Source organism: Lemur catta, chromosome 22, assembly GCF_020740605.2.
Source record: "Lemur catta isolate mLemCat1 chromosome 22, mLemCat1.pri, whole genome shotgun sequence".
NCBI classification, from domain to species: Eukaryota; Metazoa; Chordata; class Mammalia; order Primates; family Lemuridae; genus Lemur; species Lemur catta.
This window is the reverse complement of record NC_059149.1, coordinates 22362062-22381784: the sequence shown is the minus strand read 5'-3', so window position 1 is coordinate 22381784 and position 19723 is coordinate 22362062. Positions and strand designations below refer to the sequence as shown.

The 19723-nt window shown below is 50.2% G+C and overlaps 1 protein-coding gene across 3 annotated transcripts in view; it reads right to left on the bottom strand.

Annotated features, from left to right (window-relative positions):
* SLC39A14 (solute carrier family 39 member 14) overlaps positions 1-17755 on the bottom strand; it is a 41939-nt gene extending 24184 nt beyond the window's left edge. The window contains exon 1 of one of the 3 annotated variants that reach the window (XM_045535435.1): positions 17633-17755. The gene's annotated coding sequence lies outside the window, so the exon portion shown is untranslated. Of the gene's footprint in view, positions 1-4171; positions 4261-17632 lie in introns of those variants that run through there. The other 2 variants (XM_045535434.1, XM_045535436.1) reach the window with 2 other exon arrangements.
* Between the last annotated feature and the right edge of the window lie 1968 nt (positions 17756-19723).

Sequence of the window (19723 nt, the reverse complement as noted above, 5' to 3'; positions counted from 1 at the left end):
CTTGAAGGCAGGGAGGGTCCTTGCCTGCCATTTCTTCTATGTCCTCATTTCCCCCATCCCCCCACTACAATGCTGGCTGGACACACAAGGGGCTGGAAGGAGAGAAGTTAACCTTCCTTCTAGCTGTTGTCTGTCTGCATGTGCCCCTGATGCAGAGCAGGGAGCGCAGTACCTCCTTCCAGAGACATTCTATTGTCCTGTGACACAAAGACCAAGAACCCAGGTCATCTGAAGTCACCCGTCACGACCACATATTACGAACCCCCTTACCTTGAATTCCATTTATGTTAGTTGAACTAAAAGCTGGCTCACACCTACCAGGCTTTTAAAACTCAGCCCAAGAGTTTATTCAACAAATATTTGCTGCCTACCAGTTATGTGTCAGGAATTCTGCTAAGTTTTGGGGATGCAAAGGATACACCTAGTACCTGCCCTCACACAGCAAGGAAAGAAAACAACTCGACACGGAACTTACCAGAACGATGATGACAAGGCTGATGTCAAGAAACTGATCAGGGTTCAGTTAAGTAATTAAAGAAGAAAGGGATTTTGTACAGGATATCAAATGGCTTAGAGACTCATCGGAAGAGCTGAAGAAACAGACTCCAGGCTGAGTTCCCAGGAGCTACTCCCAAAAATCACACTGCAGAACCAAACTGCCAAGGAGCTGCTGCCTCTGCCCATCGTGGGGGAGCGACGGCATAAAGAAGCTGCCTGCTCCAGAATTCCACGCCCTGGCCGTGATCCACACCAGCAAGATGGATATCCCAAGGCCCATCCTGAGAAAGAGGACGTCTAGCCTCTTCCCATAGGGACTGTTACACATTTAAGACAGGCTCAAGTGCATCTAAGTGGGAGAATCTCACATTGGGAATGTTAGTGCAAGGGTATCCCGAACGTGTAGTTTTTGATTCTCTACTTTCAGTAGGTTGGACCATAATTTATTATCCAAAGGAGGCAGTATAGGGCGGGCACAGTGGCTCACACCTGTAACCTTAGCATTTTGGGAGGCCAAGGTAGGAGGATCACTTGAGCCCACGAGTTTGAGGTTGCAGTGAGCTACGATTGCGCCACCACACTGCCCCCGGGCGATAGAGCAAGACCCTGTTTCAAAAAAAAAATTACAAAAAAAAAAAAGAATAAAAAGGAGGCACTATTAATAAAATAGGCCAGGACACTAGGAGTAAATCTCCCGATGCCTTGTCAGGGATGCCTGGCGCACAAGCCAGTCTGCACCGTCCACCGTAGACAGGGACAAGGCTGGGCGCGGGAAGCTACGGAGAACACAGCAGGACAATCGAAGCCAGTGTCAGAGGTCAGCGGAGGCTCCCAGAAGACATATCTCTTTAGCTGAGACCTGCAGCACATGTAAAAGTGAGTCAGGTGAAGGGGGTGGGTGATGAGGGTGGAATTTTCCATGAAGGAGCAGCTTTATCTGGAGACTCAGTGAAGATGACACGTGTGAAACCTTAAGAGTCCAGGGTGGCTTGGGAGCACGTGAAAGGACCTGGGGGGGGGGGGCAGAGAAAGACAAGCTAACGAGGTGGGCAGGGACAGCTCTGAAGGCTCGTGAAGGTGGCTGGACTTTATCCAGAGGGCAGTGGGGACCGTTTCAGGAGACCTGGTCACAAGCGTGTTTTCAGTGTACCCGTCTGGCCGTAGCGTGGAGAACGGGCTGGAGGCCGGCAAGCACAGAGGCAGGGTGACCACGCAGGTGGCTCACACACCTGTCCAGGTGAGAGAACACAGGAGCACCTGGTCTGGTCTAAAGAAAGACTTCTTTCTCCTGGCTTCTGGCTTAATAGCACCCAACCGGGACGCTTCCCCCAGCCCCTCAGGGCCGCCCGCCTCATAGTTTTCCATTAGAAAACTGAGCAGGCTCCTCTTACAAGGCTTCAAGCAGAGAAACAGGCCCCACCACTGTCCTCACAACCGGTGAGTAACACTCACGCGCATCAGAAAGACCAGCCCCAGCCCCCACCTCCTAAACTGGGCCGGGACAGGTCCTCTCAATCCTGCTTGTCCCTCTCAACTCTTGCTGTAGAAGGAGGGCCACTTACAATGCTAACTCCAACTCAAAATGTGTCCCCAGGGGCCTCTCAGAAGAAGCCTCTTAGGCTTTCTCCCTTTCTACAACAGGTAAGGAGAGTTCTCTGAGCCTCGGGCTCTTCCTGGGAGTGAGGTGGGCCCTTCCCGGACAGTGAGCCTTTGTGTCCCACCAAGTCCACTCTGCTGACTTAGGATCCGTTTTCCCTGGGGCGGTGAGTCTAGTCTCCACTAGAAGCCGGGGCCCCCGGGGCACCTCCACTGCTCTTTGCCTGGGGCCCTAACACCCTCTGGCCCGCAGACATTCCGCACCAAACCCCCACCCTGCAAGCCAGCTCAAGGCCTTCCTCAAGGCGCAGCCAGTCTGCAGCTGAGGGGCTGAGTCATGTGTGGTAGTTTCTCTAGGGAAGTGGTTCTCAAAGTGTGGTCCCTGGAACAGCAGGGGCACCACCACTGGAAGGGAAACTTCTCAGCCCCTCCCCCGAAACCCAGTAGATCAGAAACTCTGGGGGGGAGGGTGGAGCAAGCTGGGTTTTAATAAGCACTCCAGGTGACCATGCTGCACACGGAAGTCTGAGGACCACTACTTTTGCAGGGAGAGGCAGAGCTTCATTGGATTTCCAGAGTTCCTAACCAAAGCGGAGAAGTGCCGCTGTCCAGTGCCCGAGCCTCCCAGCCTGGCACAGCACAGGACTGCACGACCAGGGCTCAGCAGAAAGGCGGGGACTGCCCGCCAGACTTCTGATTTCTCAGTAACTATATGTATGAACAGATTAGTAAATGAGCCCTATTCCCATAAGAAAGTGAGCTACCGGGGAGGAAAAAGGGAAATCCCGTATTTCCAAGTTGGATGAGAAAGGTGGACAAATGAATCATAATTCTTCTTTCCATTTTCCCTCCTGCTGTCCGAACCTCCCACACAGTACATTCTTCTGGCCCAAGGTCACTGGCAGCCGGCGTCCCATTACTGGGCTGAAAAGCCTTCCCACATCCTCTGCTTCCTCACTGCAGGGCTCGCCGTGAACCAGAGCATCCTGCTTCCCAAGAGCCCAGGCTCCTGAACAGCAACCACTGCGGCGCACCCCGTGCTGCTGCCTCCCCTCCAGAACACCCTGCCCCACACGCATCACGTCACCCCCCACCCAAAGTAACACCTCCCCCCCCCCAGCAACACGCCACGCTCCTCCGCCTGGTGGTCAGGGGTCTCTCCACCTAGGCTGCAGCCCACCTTCCACTCTCACCTGCCATTACTCTCTTGCCTGGGCCCTGGGCTCCATCCGGAATGTTCCACCTTCCTGTCTCCATCCCCCCCTACAGGATTAGGAAGTCCGATTAATGTAAGACAAAAAGCTGAATGTGGTCTGCACATGCTCCACGCACCCTGCGCACAAGACGGACGGGAAGGGCCCGGACGGAAGAAAGCGCTGCACTGCAGGAGGAAGCGCCCTCTGTCCCACCCCAATCTGGGAAGCATCCCCACCTTCTGCTTTGTTTCAATGTCATACTGTCTTAGAATGATAGGCCTTATATTTTAAGTTAACTTTTCTGGTTGTTTCCTAACAGTCCTGTGGGTTTGGTGGGACCTTAATAAGTACATGCTGCTTGGCTATGCAAATGCAGCAGGCACAACCTCACCCTCCCTAGAAAGGGCAGAGACAGACTTCGCTTGGGATGCATTATTTAGGGTCATGGGGCTAAAAGCAGGGCTCTACCTGTGTCTTTTCCAAGTTGTCAAAGGTGCAGCGGAGCGCAGGAGACCCTGGCCCTCGGCCCCCCTGATTCTCCCACCTCTGCACAGGCCAGAGCCCTGGAGAGAGGCCGTCAAGAGCACACACACAGATGATTCCAGAGGAAGGGCAATCGGTTGCTGGTTCATAGCACACTCTATAGATCTGGGGCTGGCAGAGACCCACAGGGCAAGGGTCGCTATCCTCAGGTTAAAGAATCCTCCAGGGCTATGGGGTACCGTGGCAGTCTCCAGGCAATTTGGTACAAAAGCAGCTACCTCTCTAACAACATAACAACTTATGCATGTATTTCCACTTGCCCTTCCACTCCCCCGCCTCCTTGAAACAGTTTGCCTATTAAAAAGGGATCAACATTCTAACCAGACTTAAAGGCTTACCCTTTTCAGCCAACACGAACCCCAAGGGGCAATGGGACTGCCACACAGAAAGGGTTCCTGATTTTAGCTTGCAGTTCCGACAGGCTCCAGTGTGGGTGACTGTCAACACCAAACAGGGAGGAAAAAAAGAGGTGGATTTAAGAACTCGAATGGCAGCACTATTCACAGAAATAAAAACTCATCAGCAAGACAGTGATGAAAAAACTGCAGCCCAAAGTGAACGAACTACAGAGACGTTAAACCAAGTGTACATTCCAAGTTTTAATAACGACTGCCCTGAAGAATGAATGCTGCTCATTCTTCAAGACCTCTCCTCCAGAATATTTGGAAGGACTGTCTGAATGTGAAGACACTATACTGTAAACTCCCAAAATGTTGAAATAAAATAACATCTCTTAACAGGCCTTCCAGCTTCCATTCAGCATCTACCCCCATATTATCAGGGTCTCCTCTCTCTCTCTCTCTCTAACATATACACACATCAAGTGCCTAAATCTTAAATCTACAGCTTAACGAAAGAGTTATCCTGCTAAAGCACAATCTGATTCCAGCACTTTCTTTGCTCTAATCTCTCCAATGGCTTCCCAGTATAAGTGGACTAAATGCTAAACAACTTTTCCTAGCCTGTAAGTCACTGCATCATCTGGCCCTTTCCTGTCCCACTGGCCTGATGACCGACCCCTGTCACTCATTAGGCCCCAGCCACCAAGGTGACCTTTCTGTCCTTTTAATGCATCAAGCTCATTGTGACCTCAGGGCCTTTGCACTTGCTGTTCCTTCTGCCTAGAAGGTTCTTCCTCTGCATCTTCACAACAAGTCTCAGTTCAAATGTCACCACCTTGCACCCATAAAGCCCACTCCCAGGCATTTAGAACCCTAACGCCCCGTTTTATTTTCCTCTTAGCATATATCATTCTCTACAACAGTCTTTCTTCTTTTTACATATTTGTTAGCCATCTCCTCCTCACAGATTGTCAACTCCAGGAGGGCAGAAATTCGGAGCCTATTTAATCCCCAGAGTCTGGAGGAAGGCGTGCCTGGCCCCTGTCGGTCCCCAAAGAACATCCACCGGAAGGACGTGAGACTTTCCCACCACCCGTTCATGCGGCGCCACACATTTCACAATTGTGCTGTTCTGTGGTCTCTATGCCCAGGTGAATTCTAAGCAACCTTAGGGCGTGAGGCCTCCTCTCCTGCAGGGTCACTCCATAGAGCTGAAGACCCCAGAGAGCCAGAGAAGTGGATCTGGGGTGGGAATATAAAATGCAGGTTGGCAAATGTTTTCACAAACATAAGGTGGGGTGCGGGGGGATCCAAAAGGAAGGTGGTAGGGAGAGGCAGGCACAGGCAGGCAGCCTCCCTTCCCACATCCCTGAGAACGCAACCAGCTGATAATCCCACCAAAAATAACATTCCCACTTCTCCCTGTGGCAGGGGAAGAAAACGGAAAGCCCACAAGTACAGGCTGTTTCTAGAATTTCTCAGCGGCTCATGGAAACTCTAAGTTGCACTGCCGTTGCACACATGCCGAAATGCTGGGGGAGGGGCCCCGAGTGCTGCTGAGGAGAGGGAGTGATGCCAGAGTATCCAAGGTCACGGCCACGGGCTGGCCAGCGGAGCTGTGCGCACACCACGGTTTCCCCACGGTCAAGGCTCCTGCCGTGGGAGGAACCTCGAGGTGTCGGGGGGCGTCAGAGGGGCGGCTGAGGACGGAGGAGCAGGAACCTGGATGAAGAACTTCCCAGGCTGGTACTTTGGTCACCAGCAGTCTGGGGGAGAGGGTGACTTTGTACTTCTTGCACCTTTCTGGGAAAGGGGATGGGAACAGCCGAGGCTGGCTGCCCCTGGAAGCCACCCAAGGACCTGGTATCCTGAGAACTTGCCCAGCCTGTCAGATGGAAAGGATCCAACATTGGGGAGATGGTCAGCGCTGAAATATAGACACGCCAATCGATGTCACGTGGGCCCAGGGTGGCAGGGCACAGGATGCACCCTCAGTGAGCAGAGGGAGAGAGGGACAGAAGCAAGGAGGAATTCCAGGGCCCTAAGCCTCGGCCTCTCTCCTGGTAGGGAAAGCAGGGCCAGCCTCCCTGGCGGCCAACACGGCTCCACCTGGCCCCAAGCCTCTGTGCTCTAAGAAAACAAGCATCCTGTCCCTGGCTTGGGACAACCTCTGGCTTCCAGGAAAGGACAGAGAGTGCCCATATCCCCCCATGTCTTCCAGGACTCTCTTGAATAGCAGGACACATACCCCACACCTACCCCCTTCTCCCCCACAAACACAACCTTTCAGCTTCTGTGAAAAAAGTGAAAGAATCCCAGCTGGCTCAGGTCTGCCACCGGCCAGTCCCCGGGGAGGGCAGCCCAGCAATCCCTGGGGGGAGGGGGAGAACCGTCTTCTCTTCCCCCTTCACCCCTGGCAGGGCAAAAGGAAAGGCCCTAAGGGGCGAAGGGGCTCTTCCTAGAAAAAAGGAATCTGAGACCCAGGGACAAATTGGCTGGGGACCAGTCCCTGCCCTCAGGGCTTACAGCCAACAAGTATGTATTAAGAACTTACTGTACAATTTGCTAAGCCACCCTCCTAGAGACTCAACGAATTTCATACTCCTACTACCGGTGTTCGAGTGCCTATTTCAGAGGAGTCTCACCAACGCTGAGTATTGAAATACTATTTCATCTTTGCCAATTTGATAGGTTAAAAATTACTTATTTTTCTAATACTTCCAATTTGTATTTCTTGGATCACCAGCGTGGCTAAACACATTTTTAAGTTTACTATTATTTATATTTCTTCTTTAACAAATTGCTTGATACTTGTTTGCCCATTTTTGCTGAGATACATTCAACTATTTTCTTACTGGTTTATTTAACAGTTCACCGTATGGTAAAAATATTAACCTTTTGTCACATGTTACAAATATTCTTCCTGATTAGCTGTTTGTCTTGTAATTTTGTTAACTGGTATTACTGGCACAATTTTAAAATAGAGGTAAAGTCAAAATTATCACACTTTTCCTTTAAAGTGTCTGCTTTTAGTAACATGCTCAGAAATTATAGATATAAACACCTGTATTTTCTTGCCTTTAAAAAATCTGAATCTCAGCCAGGCACAGTGGCTCACGCCTGTAATCCTAGCACTCTGGGAGGCCGAGGCAGGAGGATCGCTTGAGCTCAGGAGTTCGAGACCAGCCTGAGCAAGAGTGAGACCCCGTCTCTACTAAAAAAATAGAAAGAAATTAGCCAAACAACTAAAAATAGAAAAAAATTAGCTGGGCATAGTGGCATGTGCCTGTAGTCCCAGCTACTTTGGAGGCTGAGGCAGGAGGATCACTTGAGCCCAGGAGTTTGAGGTTGCTGTGAGCTAGGCTGATGCCACAGCACTCTAGCCCAGGCAAGAAAGTGAGACTCTGTCTCAAAAGAAAAAAAAAACAAAACTAAATCTCTAATCCACCTAGAATTTAGCTTGGCATAGTGTGAGAAAGAGAATCTAACTTTATTTTTTCTAAATAGTGAGCCAGTTATCCCAATATTGTTTAGTGAAGAATCGACCTCTCTTGTAAACCTTGAGTGTAGGTTTGTAAGAGGTAAGAAACAGACGTAGAGTCAAATATATCCTTTGCACTAAGACAGGCCACATGTGGCTGCCGGTCAGTCGTTCCCTTCCTCCTTCCTGCCTGGAGGTACAGGCTGGAAAGTGACAACCACGAAGAGAAGACAAAGTCAGAGCAGAAAGATACACTGAAAAGAGCCCAGGTCCCTCCAGGCATCACTGAGCAGGGACATCCGCAGCAGACGGCACATCGTCTGGATGCTTTATCTGCCATCTGCCCAAACCAGCCCTGGTTAGACTCTGTTCTTTCCATCTGAATACCCACCTACCTTGTATGTGACCCTTTCCTCTCCAATTTTATAATAATCACAATAAGAACTGCTAGGATTGATTGTCTGCACTAAGCAATTTGTTGCCATTATTTCATTTAATCCTTCCAACAATCTTCGTAAGACAGACTCTACAGTACTTCTTTAACCAATGGCAGCTTTTCGGAGTAGAAAAAAGCAGTGGATTAAATGCAGACACTCTCCCTATTTCAGAAACACTGAAACAAATAACAAAAAGCATCTCAAACTTGAGGAAATTAATGTTTTTGGTGAGACAGCGTTTCACTGTGTTGCCCCGGCTGGTCTGGAACTCCTGGCCTCCAGCGATCACCCTGCCTTGGCCTCCCAAAGTGCGGGGATTATAGGCGTGAACCACCGTGCCCAGTTCAGAAAACATTTTCAATCATCCTGTCAAGCCCCACTACTTCAGTTCCGGAATTCATCCTACAGAAACTGTCTTGAGCAAGGGTAAATATTTAGTTCTAAGGAGTTTATAGAAAAGTGCATTCAACAACAAACATGTATTACTGAGTGCCAAGTGTTCTAGGCATAGAGGATATAGCAATGAACAAAGCAGAAAAAAACCTCCCACCCTCATGGCCCTGAAATTCTTGCAGTGCTTGTAACAGTGAAAAATTGCATGCAAACTCAATGTATGATAAAAGGAGATTGCTAACATAAGGTAATCTATATGACAAAATATACCCAAAGGGTAAGAGCATGGGCTCTGAGTTAAGCAGACCTCAATCTGAATCCTGAGTCTGCATTCACTAGCTTCAAGGCTTTGGGTCAAGTCAAAATTAACAACGAGACTTATCTTTCTTAGATAGAAAAACAGAGGTACTAGGACTAGGGAGGGACTGTTTACAAAGGACATTACCGCCCCATCCTGAATATAGTGGATTGAATAGTACCCTTCAAAATTCTTGTCCACCCAAAATCTCAGAAAGTGACTTTATTTGGAAATAGGGTTTTTGCAGATAAAGTTAGTTAAGGATCTGAAGATGGAATCATCCTGGATTCAGGGTGGGCCCTAAACCCAACGACCCATGTCTTTGTAAGAGAAAGGAGAGAGAGATTTGGACACACAGATACACAGAGGCAGAGATGAGAGTGATGTTGCCACAAGCCAAGGAATGCCAGGAGCCACAGAAGCTGCAAGAGGCAAGGAAGGACCCTCCCCTAAGCTGTCAGAGGGAACTGGGCCCTTGCTGACACCTTGCTGTCACCTTGCTGACACCCTGCTGTCAGAGTTTTGGCCTCCAGAAGTGCGAGAGGATAAATTTCTGTTGCATACACTGAGGAAACACTTTGGTGCTGGCATGAGGCTGGATCACTTTCAGCTGTGGTTGGCAGAATTCTAGGATGGCCCCAGTGACCCTCGCCGCCCTTGTGTGTGGGCGCGATCGGATGAGACATCACTCCCGTGACTGCGTTACATTATCTGGCACAAGGCATTCTGCAGGCATTAGCCGACCAAATTAGCCAGGGAAACTATCCTGCGTGGGCTAGCACTAATCCGATAGCCTTAAAAGGGGTGGGCTCCTCCTGGCAAAGGGGACTGGAAGCACGAGAAGGATTGGACCTGGCAGAGAGGCTGTGTTGCCAGCTTTGGAGACGGCCAGGAAATGAGGGAGGGGCCCTCTAGGAACTGAGAGTGGCCCCTGGCAGCCAGCCAGCAAAGAAAACTGGGGGGCCAACCTCAGCCCTGTAGCCACAAGGAGCTGAATTCTGCCACAACCACGGGAGCCCGGCAGATGCCCCCAACCTCCAGATGAGAATCCCAGATGGCACCTTGCTTGGAGTCTTGTGGGACCCTCAAAAAACAAGCCAGTCATGCAACATCCAGACTAATGCCCTACAGAAGTATGAAATGATAAATGGGTGTTGTTTGAAGCCACTAAGTGTGTCGTACTAATACGCCTGCCTGTTCTGAGAGATAGGTAGACCTCCACTCCCTGGAGCAGTAAAGTGACAAGTCCTGGTCACAGGTGGTAGAGCCAGGCTGTTCAGATCTCTGAGCTCCGTTGTATTCCCGATCACTTCCCTTTAACCCATTCTACTGACAATGTTAAACACATGCCCACCAAGAGCAGGTGGCATAGAAATGAGTGGCAGTTGTTTCTCACCTTGGACCAGGCAGCCTTTTTCGCTTCTAGCATCAGAGTACAGTGTGTTCTCACCTCACAGAGAATTCTGCAGCTGGGAGCTAGACGACAGTATTGACATATGCAGTTGGCAGGAAAGCAGCACAGCATAGAGAAGGAGAGCGCGGACGGAGGCACAGATCCCACAGGGGCGGTCAGTAAACCCTAGTGCGGCTCTGCGTACACAACCACACATTAATCACACTCACCTCTGCCTCCAGATGGTACCTAAAGATGAGTTGAATTCAATAAATCTACAGTCCCCAGGAATAAATGTATGCAGATCAGCCACGACACTAGCAAAACCATCAGAAAACAACCTACAACCCAACGGAGAAAATGGTTGAGAGGGTTATTCACTGTTGGAGAAAGAAGTTATAAATAACGAAAGGGGAGAAGACTAACATAAAATGAATCTGTGGTGTTAGACTGGAGCAAGAGGTTACCAGTATAAACTTATGTTTTTTAATATACGTATACAGATAGAGATATTGAAATATAGATGTGTATGTATACAGGGGTTAGTACATGTGTATGTATGCGTGCATATATAAATATATTTCCTGGTTTTGTGTGCTAAGAGGACCTATTAATAGAAGCAATGATAACTCCAGTAGCAATGAGCACACCTAGCAACAAGATCTTGGTTTCTAAATACCATTCTCCAATAAAGGAAACCAGGACTACTTGGAGAAGTAGTTGATTCTAGGGCTGGGCAGGGAAGTTATAAGCCTAGAATAATCTGTGGTCCCAGAAATTAAGGAAATGCTAAAAAAAAAAAAAAATGGGGGGGAGCTTTCAAGAACACAGGAGAAAACCTAAAGGCGCTCCTAAAACGACCAAAGCTAGAACAATTTGAGCCACAAATAATTAATGATAATATTTGATTTTAACCCATAGAATAAAACCAGATATAAATAATCGAATAAACAAACAAATGGGGAAGAAGGGCCAGATCTTCCTTGCAATAGAATCCCAATAAATAAATGTAAAGGGGGTTGGTCCGAGTGCAGTGGTGTTTACAACTGATTGATCACAACCAGTTACAGATTCCTTTGCTCCTTCTGCACTCCCACTGCTTCACTTGACCAGGCTTAAAAAAAAAAATGTAAAAGGAAAGGGGGAAATAGAGAATCACTAGGCAAACACCACCATAATCATCGCTGCAGGCAGGATCCACAGATGGATGCTAAAATTATGGGATCAAAGTATTATACAAGGAGAAACAGGATTTGCCTAGTCTCCAACAATATCCTGAAACTACAAAGGGAAAGAAACATAGTAACTTTTCCAGCATGGAAATCCAGCAGACATCAACTTAAGGAAGCGATCCAGGTGCCCATCACAGTGAGACACACTGACGTGGTCAGTGCGTTGAAATGATGCTCTGACAAGGATGCACCAACATCTTTGTGGTGTTCTTCCCCGACACGCATGACCTCATCCTAACAAGGAAAGAGGAAGTGAACGTTACAGATTGGAGCAGACTAAGGAGAAACAACAACTAAACACATAATGTGGGGTCACAGATCAGATCCTGGAACAAAAAAGGGACATTTGTGAAAATACTGGTGACATTTAAATAAGGCCTGCAGTTTAGCTAATAATATTGTGCCAGTGTTGACTTCCTGCCCTTGATAATTTCACTTTGGGGTGAAGAATATAAGGGAACTCCCTGCCATGTTTTTGCAACACTAAGGAAATATACCAACATGTAAACCGAGATTGCCTCAGGGCAGCAGGATTACAGACTCCCCACTCCCCATACTCCTTTACACTCTACTTTTCAATAAGCATGCATTACTTTTGATCATCAGAAGAAAATGAGGTTTACAAAAATACTGAACCGTTTGGGGGATTCTGTGGGGTACAGTTCATGATGTACAGTCTCTGGGAGAGACTTTTAAGGGCTGTGATAATGTAGGCTAGAAAGGAGAGCGTGCCATGCTTCTGAGTGAGGGCTAAGGAAGGGGGCAAGAGGTTGGACTGGTGCAGAGGACATGGCTTTGGGGCCAAGAGTTGCTCTTGGTAGCTGGTAGGCTGCACCCCAAGACAGACGTCCGCTGACACAGAGCAGTAAGTCTTTGATATGGAAATAGCTCAGAGAATATTGATACCTTAGACCACAGAACCCTTCGAAAGTCCTGGACCCAACCTAAATTTCCAGCCGGGTAGCTTGCTGCTCCCTCTCTCAGCAGCTCTGGCCAACCCTGCCAGTATCCATACAACTCTCCTTGCTGGGACCCTGCTCTCCCCCTCCTTCCTAGCTTCCAGAACCAGGCTCAGTTCCACCTCTAGGAAGCACCCCTTGAATGCTCCTGCTCCAGCTGCCTTACTCTCCTCTGGCTTCGCCAAGTACCTGGAGTGTCTGTTCCACTCACTGGAGCTTAACTAAGGCCACCGATGGCATCTTACTCGCCACGCACGGCTCACAAGCACCCCGGGAATGCAGGCGGTGTTGCCTGTCCTCATAGAGAAGCTCTCATAGCCAACCTCCACCATTGAGGGTCCCTTGCCAAGAGTCAGCTATGCCTACTCCCAGACCTCTTTATGCCAGGTCTGTTTGTCTTAATGATTACAATTTATTTAAACAGTAACTGAAAAATGAATGCAGAGAGAAAAAGTTCTGATTTCTAAGACAATTAAACCAAGTGATCTAGGACAGCAATGCTAAAATTGCGGTCTTTAAATGACTCCAATTTTTGTTATAATATTCAGATGTTAAAAGCTTTTCACTCTCACTTTTCGGAGGATACATGGAATGTCATGAATGTGTCATCTTGAGTTTTCTAGAAATTTCTAAGGTAGAAGTTTAGGGTATAAATATGTGTTTTCAAAGATTAACACAAGTTTGTTCTCTGGACTTTCAGCTGAGATCTCACCAACAAATTTAAGTTATACCTACAATAATCTATCATTATAATCCAATAAATCATTTTGAAATCCTGTAGATGTGCAAAAATAGCATGGTGTGTAATGGCAAAATACTGAAACCACTGGGAGGCCAAGGCAGGTGGATTGTTTGAGCTCAGGAGTTCGAGACCAGCCTGAGCAAGAGCGAAACCCTGTCTCTACTAAAAAAATACAAAGAAATTAGCTGGACAACTAAAAATACATACAAAAAAATTAGCCAGGCATGGTGGCATGTGCCTGTAGTCCCAGCTACTCAGGAGGCTGAGGCAGGAGGATCACTTGAGCCCAGGAGTTTGAGGTTGCTCTGAGTTAGGCTGGCACCACGGCACTGTAGCCCGGGCAACAGAGTGAGGCTCTGTCTCAAAAAAAAAAAAAAAAAAAAAAAATACTGAAACCAACCCAAGGTGGTGGTGATGGAGGGTGGGGAAGACGATGTGTGTTAATTAAAAAAAAAAAAATGATGGCTGGCCGGGCGCGGTGGCTCACGCCTGTAATCCTAGCACTCTGGGAGGCCGAGGCGGGTGGATCGCTCGAGGTCAGGAGTTCAAGACCAGCCTGAGCAAGAGCGAGACCTCGTCTCTACTAAAAATAGAAAGAAATTATCTGGACAACTAAAAATATATAGAAGAAATTAGCCGGGCATGGTGGTGCATGCCTGTAGTCCCAGCTACTCGGGAGGCTGAGGCAGGATCGCTTAAGCCCAGGAGTTTGAGGTTGCTGTGAGCTAGGCTGATGCCACGGCACTCACTCTAGCCTGGGCAACAAAGCGAGACTCTGTCTCAAAAAAAAAAAAAAAAAAATGATGGGATTTCTAAATTATGGAATACTACACATAGTTATATTAAGAGAATGCTCAAAGCATTCTCTGTGCCGAGATGAAAAGATCTAATAGAGTTGCTAGGTGAAATAAACAAGGTGCTGAACAGTGTCTAAAATGCTACCTTGCAGCATTTATAATAGACGGGAGGGCAGGGTTTTTTTTTTGCCATTTTGATTTTTGAACTATGTGAATATAGAGCCTAGTGAAAAAAATTCAATAAAATAAATGGGAAATCACAGGCAATATACTTAGGTGTGATTCCGATATTCAAACAATTTGTAAATTTAATGACAGGGCTCCAGAAACTCAAAGACAAGGCTGTGGCCCTTAAGTTTCGGTGAATAAAAAAATACATACATGTTTTAACGTGTATTTTTTTTTTAAATTCCCAACTTTTAACTGATGTTATTTATGAACGACTGAGTGTACTAAGAGAGCCATGAGGGACTCATTGGTAACAAATTCAGGGCAGTCACTTTCTCATTCCACCAAACCCCAGGATTCTCCTGGGCCTCCTGCTAGAGGAAGACAGTTCAGAGGCCTAACAACAGTCGGATCTCAAGTTGCCATGACAGGGAATTCGATTTCCCCTGGCTGGGCGCCCTCGGCAGCCTGGTTCTATGGCTGCCCGGCTTCCTGTCCTGGTGCAAGTCGCTCCCAATCCCACCTGGGCCCAACCAGGGCCCCCTCTGGGAGGCTGGGTGCCCACAGGAAGGGTGGGGACGAGGCAGTGGGGCTTGGAGACCCTGCAGTGAGGCTGCCCTGCTGCCCCCTGGGAGGGCATAAGGCCCCGGCTGCCAGCAGCTGAGTTAACGGACTCTGGACTCCTTATCTGTTGGCATTCTGCCAGCCTGCCAGCCTCGAGGTCAGAGAAGTCCCACTGTAGACAACTAGTGAGTCCTGGCGGGCCCAGCAACGGGACCCCCTCCTCATGCCTCCAGGAAGTCTGGAAGGAGAAAGAAGCAGGAGATGCCACCAGAAGAAACTAACATTGCCCCTTTACCAGCCTCCCTCCAAATAAGCACACGGACAAGTGGCTCCTTCCTCTTCTAGTTTCCAAGGAAAAGACTGTGGCTGTCATAAATGTCACCATCACATTTAGGAATAAAAATAGAACCCGTCTTTGGTCTCCTCCAACAAGTCTCTTGGCCCCTAGCAGCCTGTACCTTGGGAACACTGACTCACCTCTGGATCTCACCTCTCTGGACCCACTTTCTGTCCTTATGAAACAAAGGGGCTGCACTCAGAGACTGCCAAGTTTTACAGTCTATAGAAGGGCTGAGCACTGCTTTCTTCAGGCTAAGTGCGCACAGGTTATTACTCTGCCATAGTGGGGAGAGGGAGGTCTGGATTCCCAGGTGCACACAGCACAGCTTAGACCCAACACCCTAAATATCGGACACGGACTGAGGCTCCTCCTGGAACAGTGGGGTGTGAGCAGGTAAGGACAGAGGAAGAGGATAGGATGCGTTTGAAAACAGAACCAGTCCTGTGACTGATATATACCATGTACATGTGTGTGTACACACACACACACACACACACACACACACACACACACACACACACACACTGTTACTTGCTACTCCTTCTTGGCTATCATCAGTCCAGAGAAGGAGTATTTCTTCTCTGAAGAAATCATAGTAATTCCCAGAACTAAAGGTGGAAAAAAATTTTCTTTTTTCCCCTAAGATTGCCCAATGGATCTTTGGGGACAACCCCTGGCAGGCCACTGAGAGGACCTACCCAGAAGGGCAGGGAAATTGCACTCATGCTGCTCAGGAAGAGATGAATCAGCCCCATGTCTGGGCTCGTACCAATCCTGACCAGCAGCTCCTGGGACCCCTGACTAACCCACTCCACCCCACAAAGATGATGATGATGATGAAGAAGTCGATGAGAACAAGCTCTCTACTATGTTCCAGGCACAGTCACAACGCCTCCCCCCGCCGCCCCCCGTCAGCCCAGTGGGGATGTTCTTTCTCTCCAACAAGAGTCTGCACTGGAAGGGCAGTAGCCAGGCCACCCACACCCACCACGGCGGCACAGCACAGACCAGGCACTGTGTATTTACGTGCTGAGAGTCACAGAGCTCTGGGACCTCTCAGAGACCACAATACCCTTCTTCTTGACTAAACGACAAGGCCAATAACACCGCTGCCCCTGTCCCCGCCCACTCAGGTCAGTCTACTTCTAGACTCCGCACTGGCGGGCTCACCCTGGGCTCACCCTGTTGATCAGTCACACCTGGCTCTTATCTCCTCCTCAGCCCTGCCCTCTCCCAGGTCCCCGAGGCCAGGTGAGTAACAAAAGACAGACTGAGCAGGAAGAAGGGGCAATACTCCGGGTCTTCCTCTAGTCAAACCAACTGCAGGAAGAGGACCACTAGTCTGTCTCTGATGACCAAACAACTGATGAAAAGCTCACCTCTCTGAGCCTCCAACAGGAAATGGAACATGTGGCATGTGGCTTTTAATTCTAGCTGCTGAAAGTTATCATTCTGCACATTTCTCGTTTGATCAAGAAGGCAAGTTCCTCTGAGTTTTCAGGGCTTGCGTTTTAAGAGGTAAGGATTTCAGAATTGCATATACCGTGGCTAAGAGTACTGACCTTGGTACTGACCTGACCCCTCCCAAGGTCACAGAGCAAGTTAGGAGCCGAGCAGGGACAGAGGCCAGGGCAGACTCCCAGGCCAGTCCCCACCTCGCTCCAGCATCACCACTCCCAGCAGGAGCACGCTTATCCCAGTGGCCTGGGGCTCCTGGGGAAGAGCCACTGGAGATACAAATCCAAACACAGCATTGCTCCAGGAAGCAGGGTCAGGTACAAGCGGCTCCTGCCCCACCCTTCCATTTAGGCCACAAGACAGCACTCAGCCACTCACCCAATTGTGTCCAGAGTCCTCTCGTATACCTAGGCCATTTAATTATTTGGCGAAGCACCCTTTTTGGAACCCAGGTCAACATCAGATCCTCAAAACTAAACCCAGAACCCAGAGCTGAGAGATTTTCCTGGCTTACTTGGACCTCCGGATCACACGATGAAACCGGCTGGATGGCTACTCTGCCCCACTGCCTTCCTGAGCCCACCGAGAGAGGGCAGCCCGACCCAGGCCACCTAACTTGATCAGTCAGGACCAAAAATAGCCAAAAGCCATCCTCACGGGTTAGCCAGGCAAGAGTTTCACTCGGTGCCTTCTCTGCCATTCTCCAGCTACCGGTCAGCCGGAAGATTTGGGACATTTACCTTCAGCTGGGAGGCGGTACGGTAAGGGACGGGAGGGAACTTGGACACAGTTCCTGGAAAGCAAAGTCCAGATACCCGCGCCCCACGGAGGCTCCCCAAGAGCTGCCCATCACATCGGGCCATCTGCCCCGCTCCCCCTGTGCTCCGCGTCCGCGGGTGCAGCGAGGCTGCCTCAGCCTTTCAGCGGCCCCCCACGTTCTGGGCACCCTGCTCCGGCTCACCCATCCCGCGCTCTCCAGCCGAAGGGGCGGCGGCTGTGACCTCCCTCCCCTGCCATCACAGCCCCGCGGCCAGGTACCGCCTCCACCCGGCCGGCCGGGCCGTGCGCGGGGCCCCGGAGCGGCTCCCGGTCCTCGGCGCCCCCGCCCCCACCCGGAGCCCCCAATCCTGGAGCCGCGCTGCCCCTGCGCGCCGATGCCCGGCCGGTGGCACCGCGCGGCCCCCGCCCGCGCTCACCTGGCGCCCCCGAGGACGGCAGCCGGCCGGCGCAGCCTCTCCCGCAAGGCCCCGGACGGCCCGCAGCGGCACGAGCGGCTCGGTCCGTGCGTCCGCGCAGCCACCGCGCGCCCGACCCCCCTCCGTGCGTCCGGCCCCCGGCGCGCCGCGCATGCCCGGCTATATACCCCGCGCGTCACGGCGGGCCCGCCCCCCGCCCCGCCCCGCCCCGCCCGGGCCGGCCCCGCGCCTGCCACGTGGGGCCGCCGGGCAGGGACGTGCGTGAGGAACCGGCGCGCGCCGGGGACCCGGCCAACCCGCGCCCTGCCGCGCCTCCCAGCCCGGGCTCGGGTCCTGGCTCGCTGGCTTCGTCCTTCGACCCTTCCGCGAAGTCCACTCTGGACTCACCGAGGCCCCCCGGGCTGCCGCTTCCTCTGGAAACCTACACCCAAGACCCCCGCCCCTCCCCCGTACCTGGGACGCGCTCGCAACCTGGCGCCCATCAGCACCCTCCGGGGAGTTAAGTGTGCCACTCACTGGATAGGTATATGCATTTTACCACTTCTCATTAACCCAGAAAGCTATTCTCTTCCCTCCCCAAATCTGCAAGGTACTCTAGAAAGGGACGCACGCATAGACGATGTTTCTTTTGCGTATTCCCACCATCCAAAAGAACCAAAATTTCCTGTTCCAGTTCCAAATAAATCACATTATAGTCACTTCTCAAACTAGATGTTGCACCGCTTCCCCACAATCAGATTCGTAAGGAGCCACGTATGTTACCCCAAAGCTGGGAGAAATGTTAGTTTTGTGTGAGGAAAGTCCGGGCAGTCTCTCCCGCTGTGGGACAGGCCTATAGAGATGGATATCAGGCCTGGGAAATGCAGATTTATGGAGAAAATAAACCACCCACTAAACTCCCATTGTTCTCTACCCCAGGACATCAGGACTACTTCCTCTGCAGCTAAGCCAGCTGCCACCTGGGTCTAGAGCGACCCGAAAGAAGGGCTTTAGTAGAACTGTAGCTGGTTGGTACTGGAGCCCTGTTCTAGCACAACGACAGTGTCCAGCTGGCACTACCTCCCTCTGAATTTGCACGGGGAAGGGGACAACATCCCACTCTGGGCAAGTCTTGCGAGAGCACCCCCACGGCGGCAGTGCCAAGGAGGGAAGGAAAGCAATGCCTGGAGCTGTGGCCAGAAGAATCCAGCAGCTTGCCCTTGGCCAGGCCAGAGTCTTCATGTCACTTTTGAATAGGCTAAACTGGGCCCTGGGTGTTTCTAAAATTCAATTATCCTCACCCTGTAATTACCATGCTCCAGTGGGTAAGGGGGGAGTGGTGATATCTCTCATTTATTTTCCAAGTGATTTCAAAGTAATGATACCTCTTGCAGAATTTCTCATGGAGCCTCTCCATCCTTTGTTAATAACCCTTTGTATTTCTTTCTTGGTTAAACTCATAGCGTTTTTCCAGGCATTCCGTCATCCGTTCGGGACTCCAATCCCACCTGCAGTGGGCTGTCAGAAATGGCCCTGTCCTATCACATCTTTCTTTGAAGTACTAGTCATAGAAAAGGAATGAAAAGCTCCCCCAAAGATAAAGCAAAATAAGCATGCTTCAGACACATGGAGAGCTCTGAATGGTATGAAGCCTGCAAATACATATCCTAAAGCAGTGTTAATCTCCTCTTAAAACCAAAGCCCAAGAGCAATCCCATTGCTTTTCCAGGTGAGGTGTCACTACTGCACACCAGAGCCCAGAGCAGAGCATAAGGCACTGGTCAGGAAGGCTGCAGAGCAGAGCTGGCAGGCCCAGACACCCCACCTCGACACCCCACCGCAGGGCCTATCACCGCTTCTCATTTTTTGCAACCAGACTAAAGGTAGGACTGCCAAAGTCCATATGCAAGGACCAGAGCTGATAAGCTATCAGCAATCCATTAGAGGAATACAATTAATTATTAACACAGCTTGAAATCAAAAGGTCTTAACTCCATGTCTACCCCCACACAAAATTCTTTAGGTACACCCCAACTAAATCCGACCTTGTTGCTGAGCAGTATAGTCTCTCATGCCTCGTGCCAGGTGTGGTTCCCAATTCTCTCTTCCCTC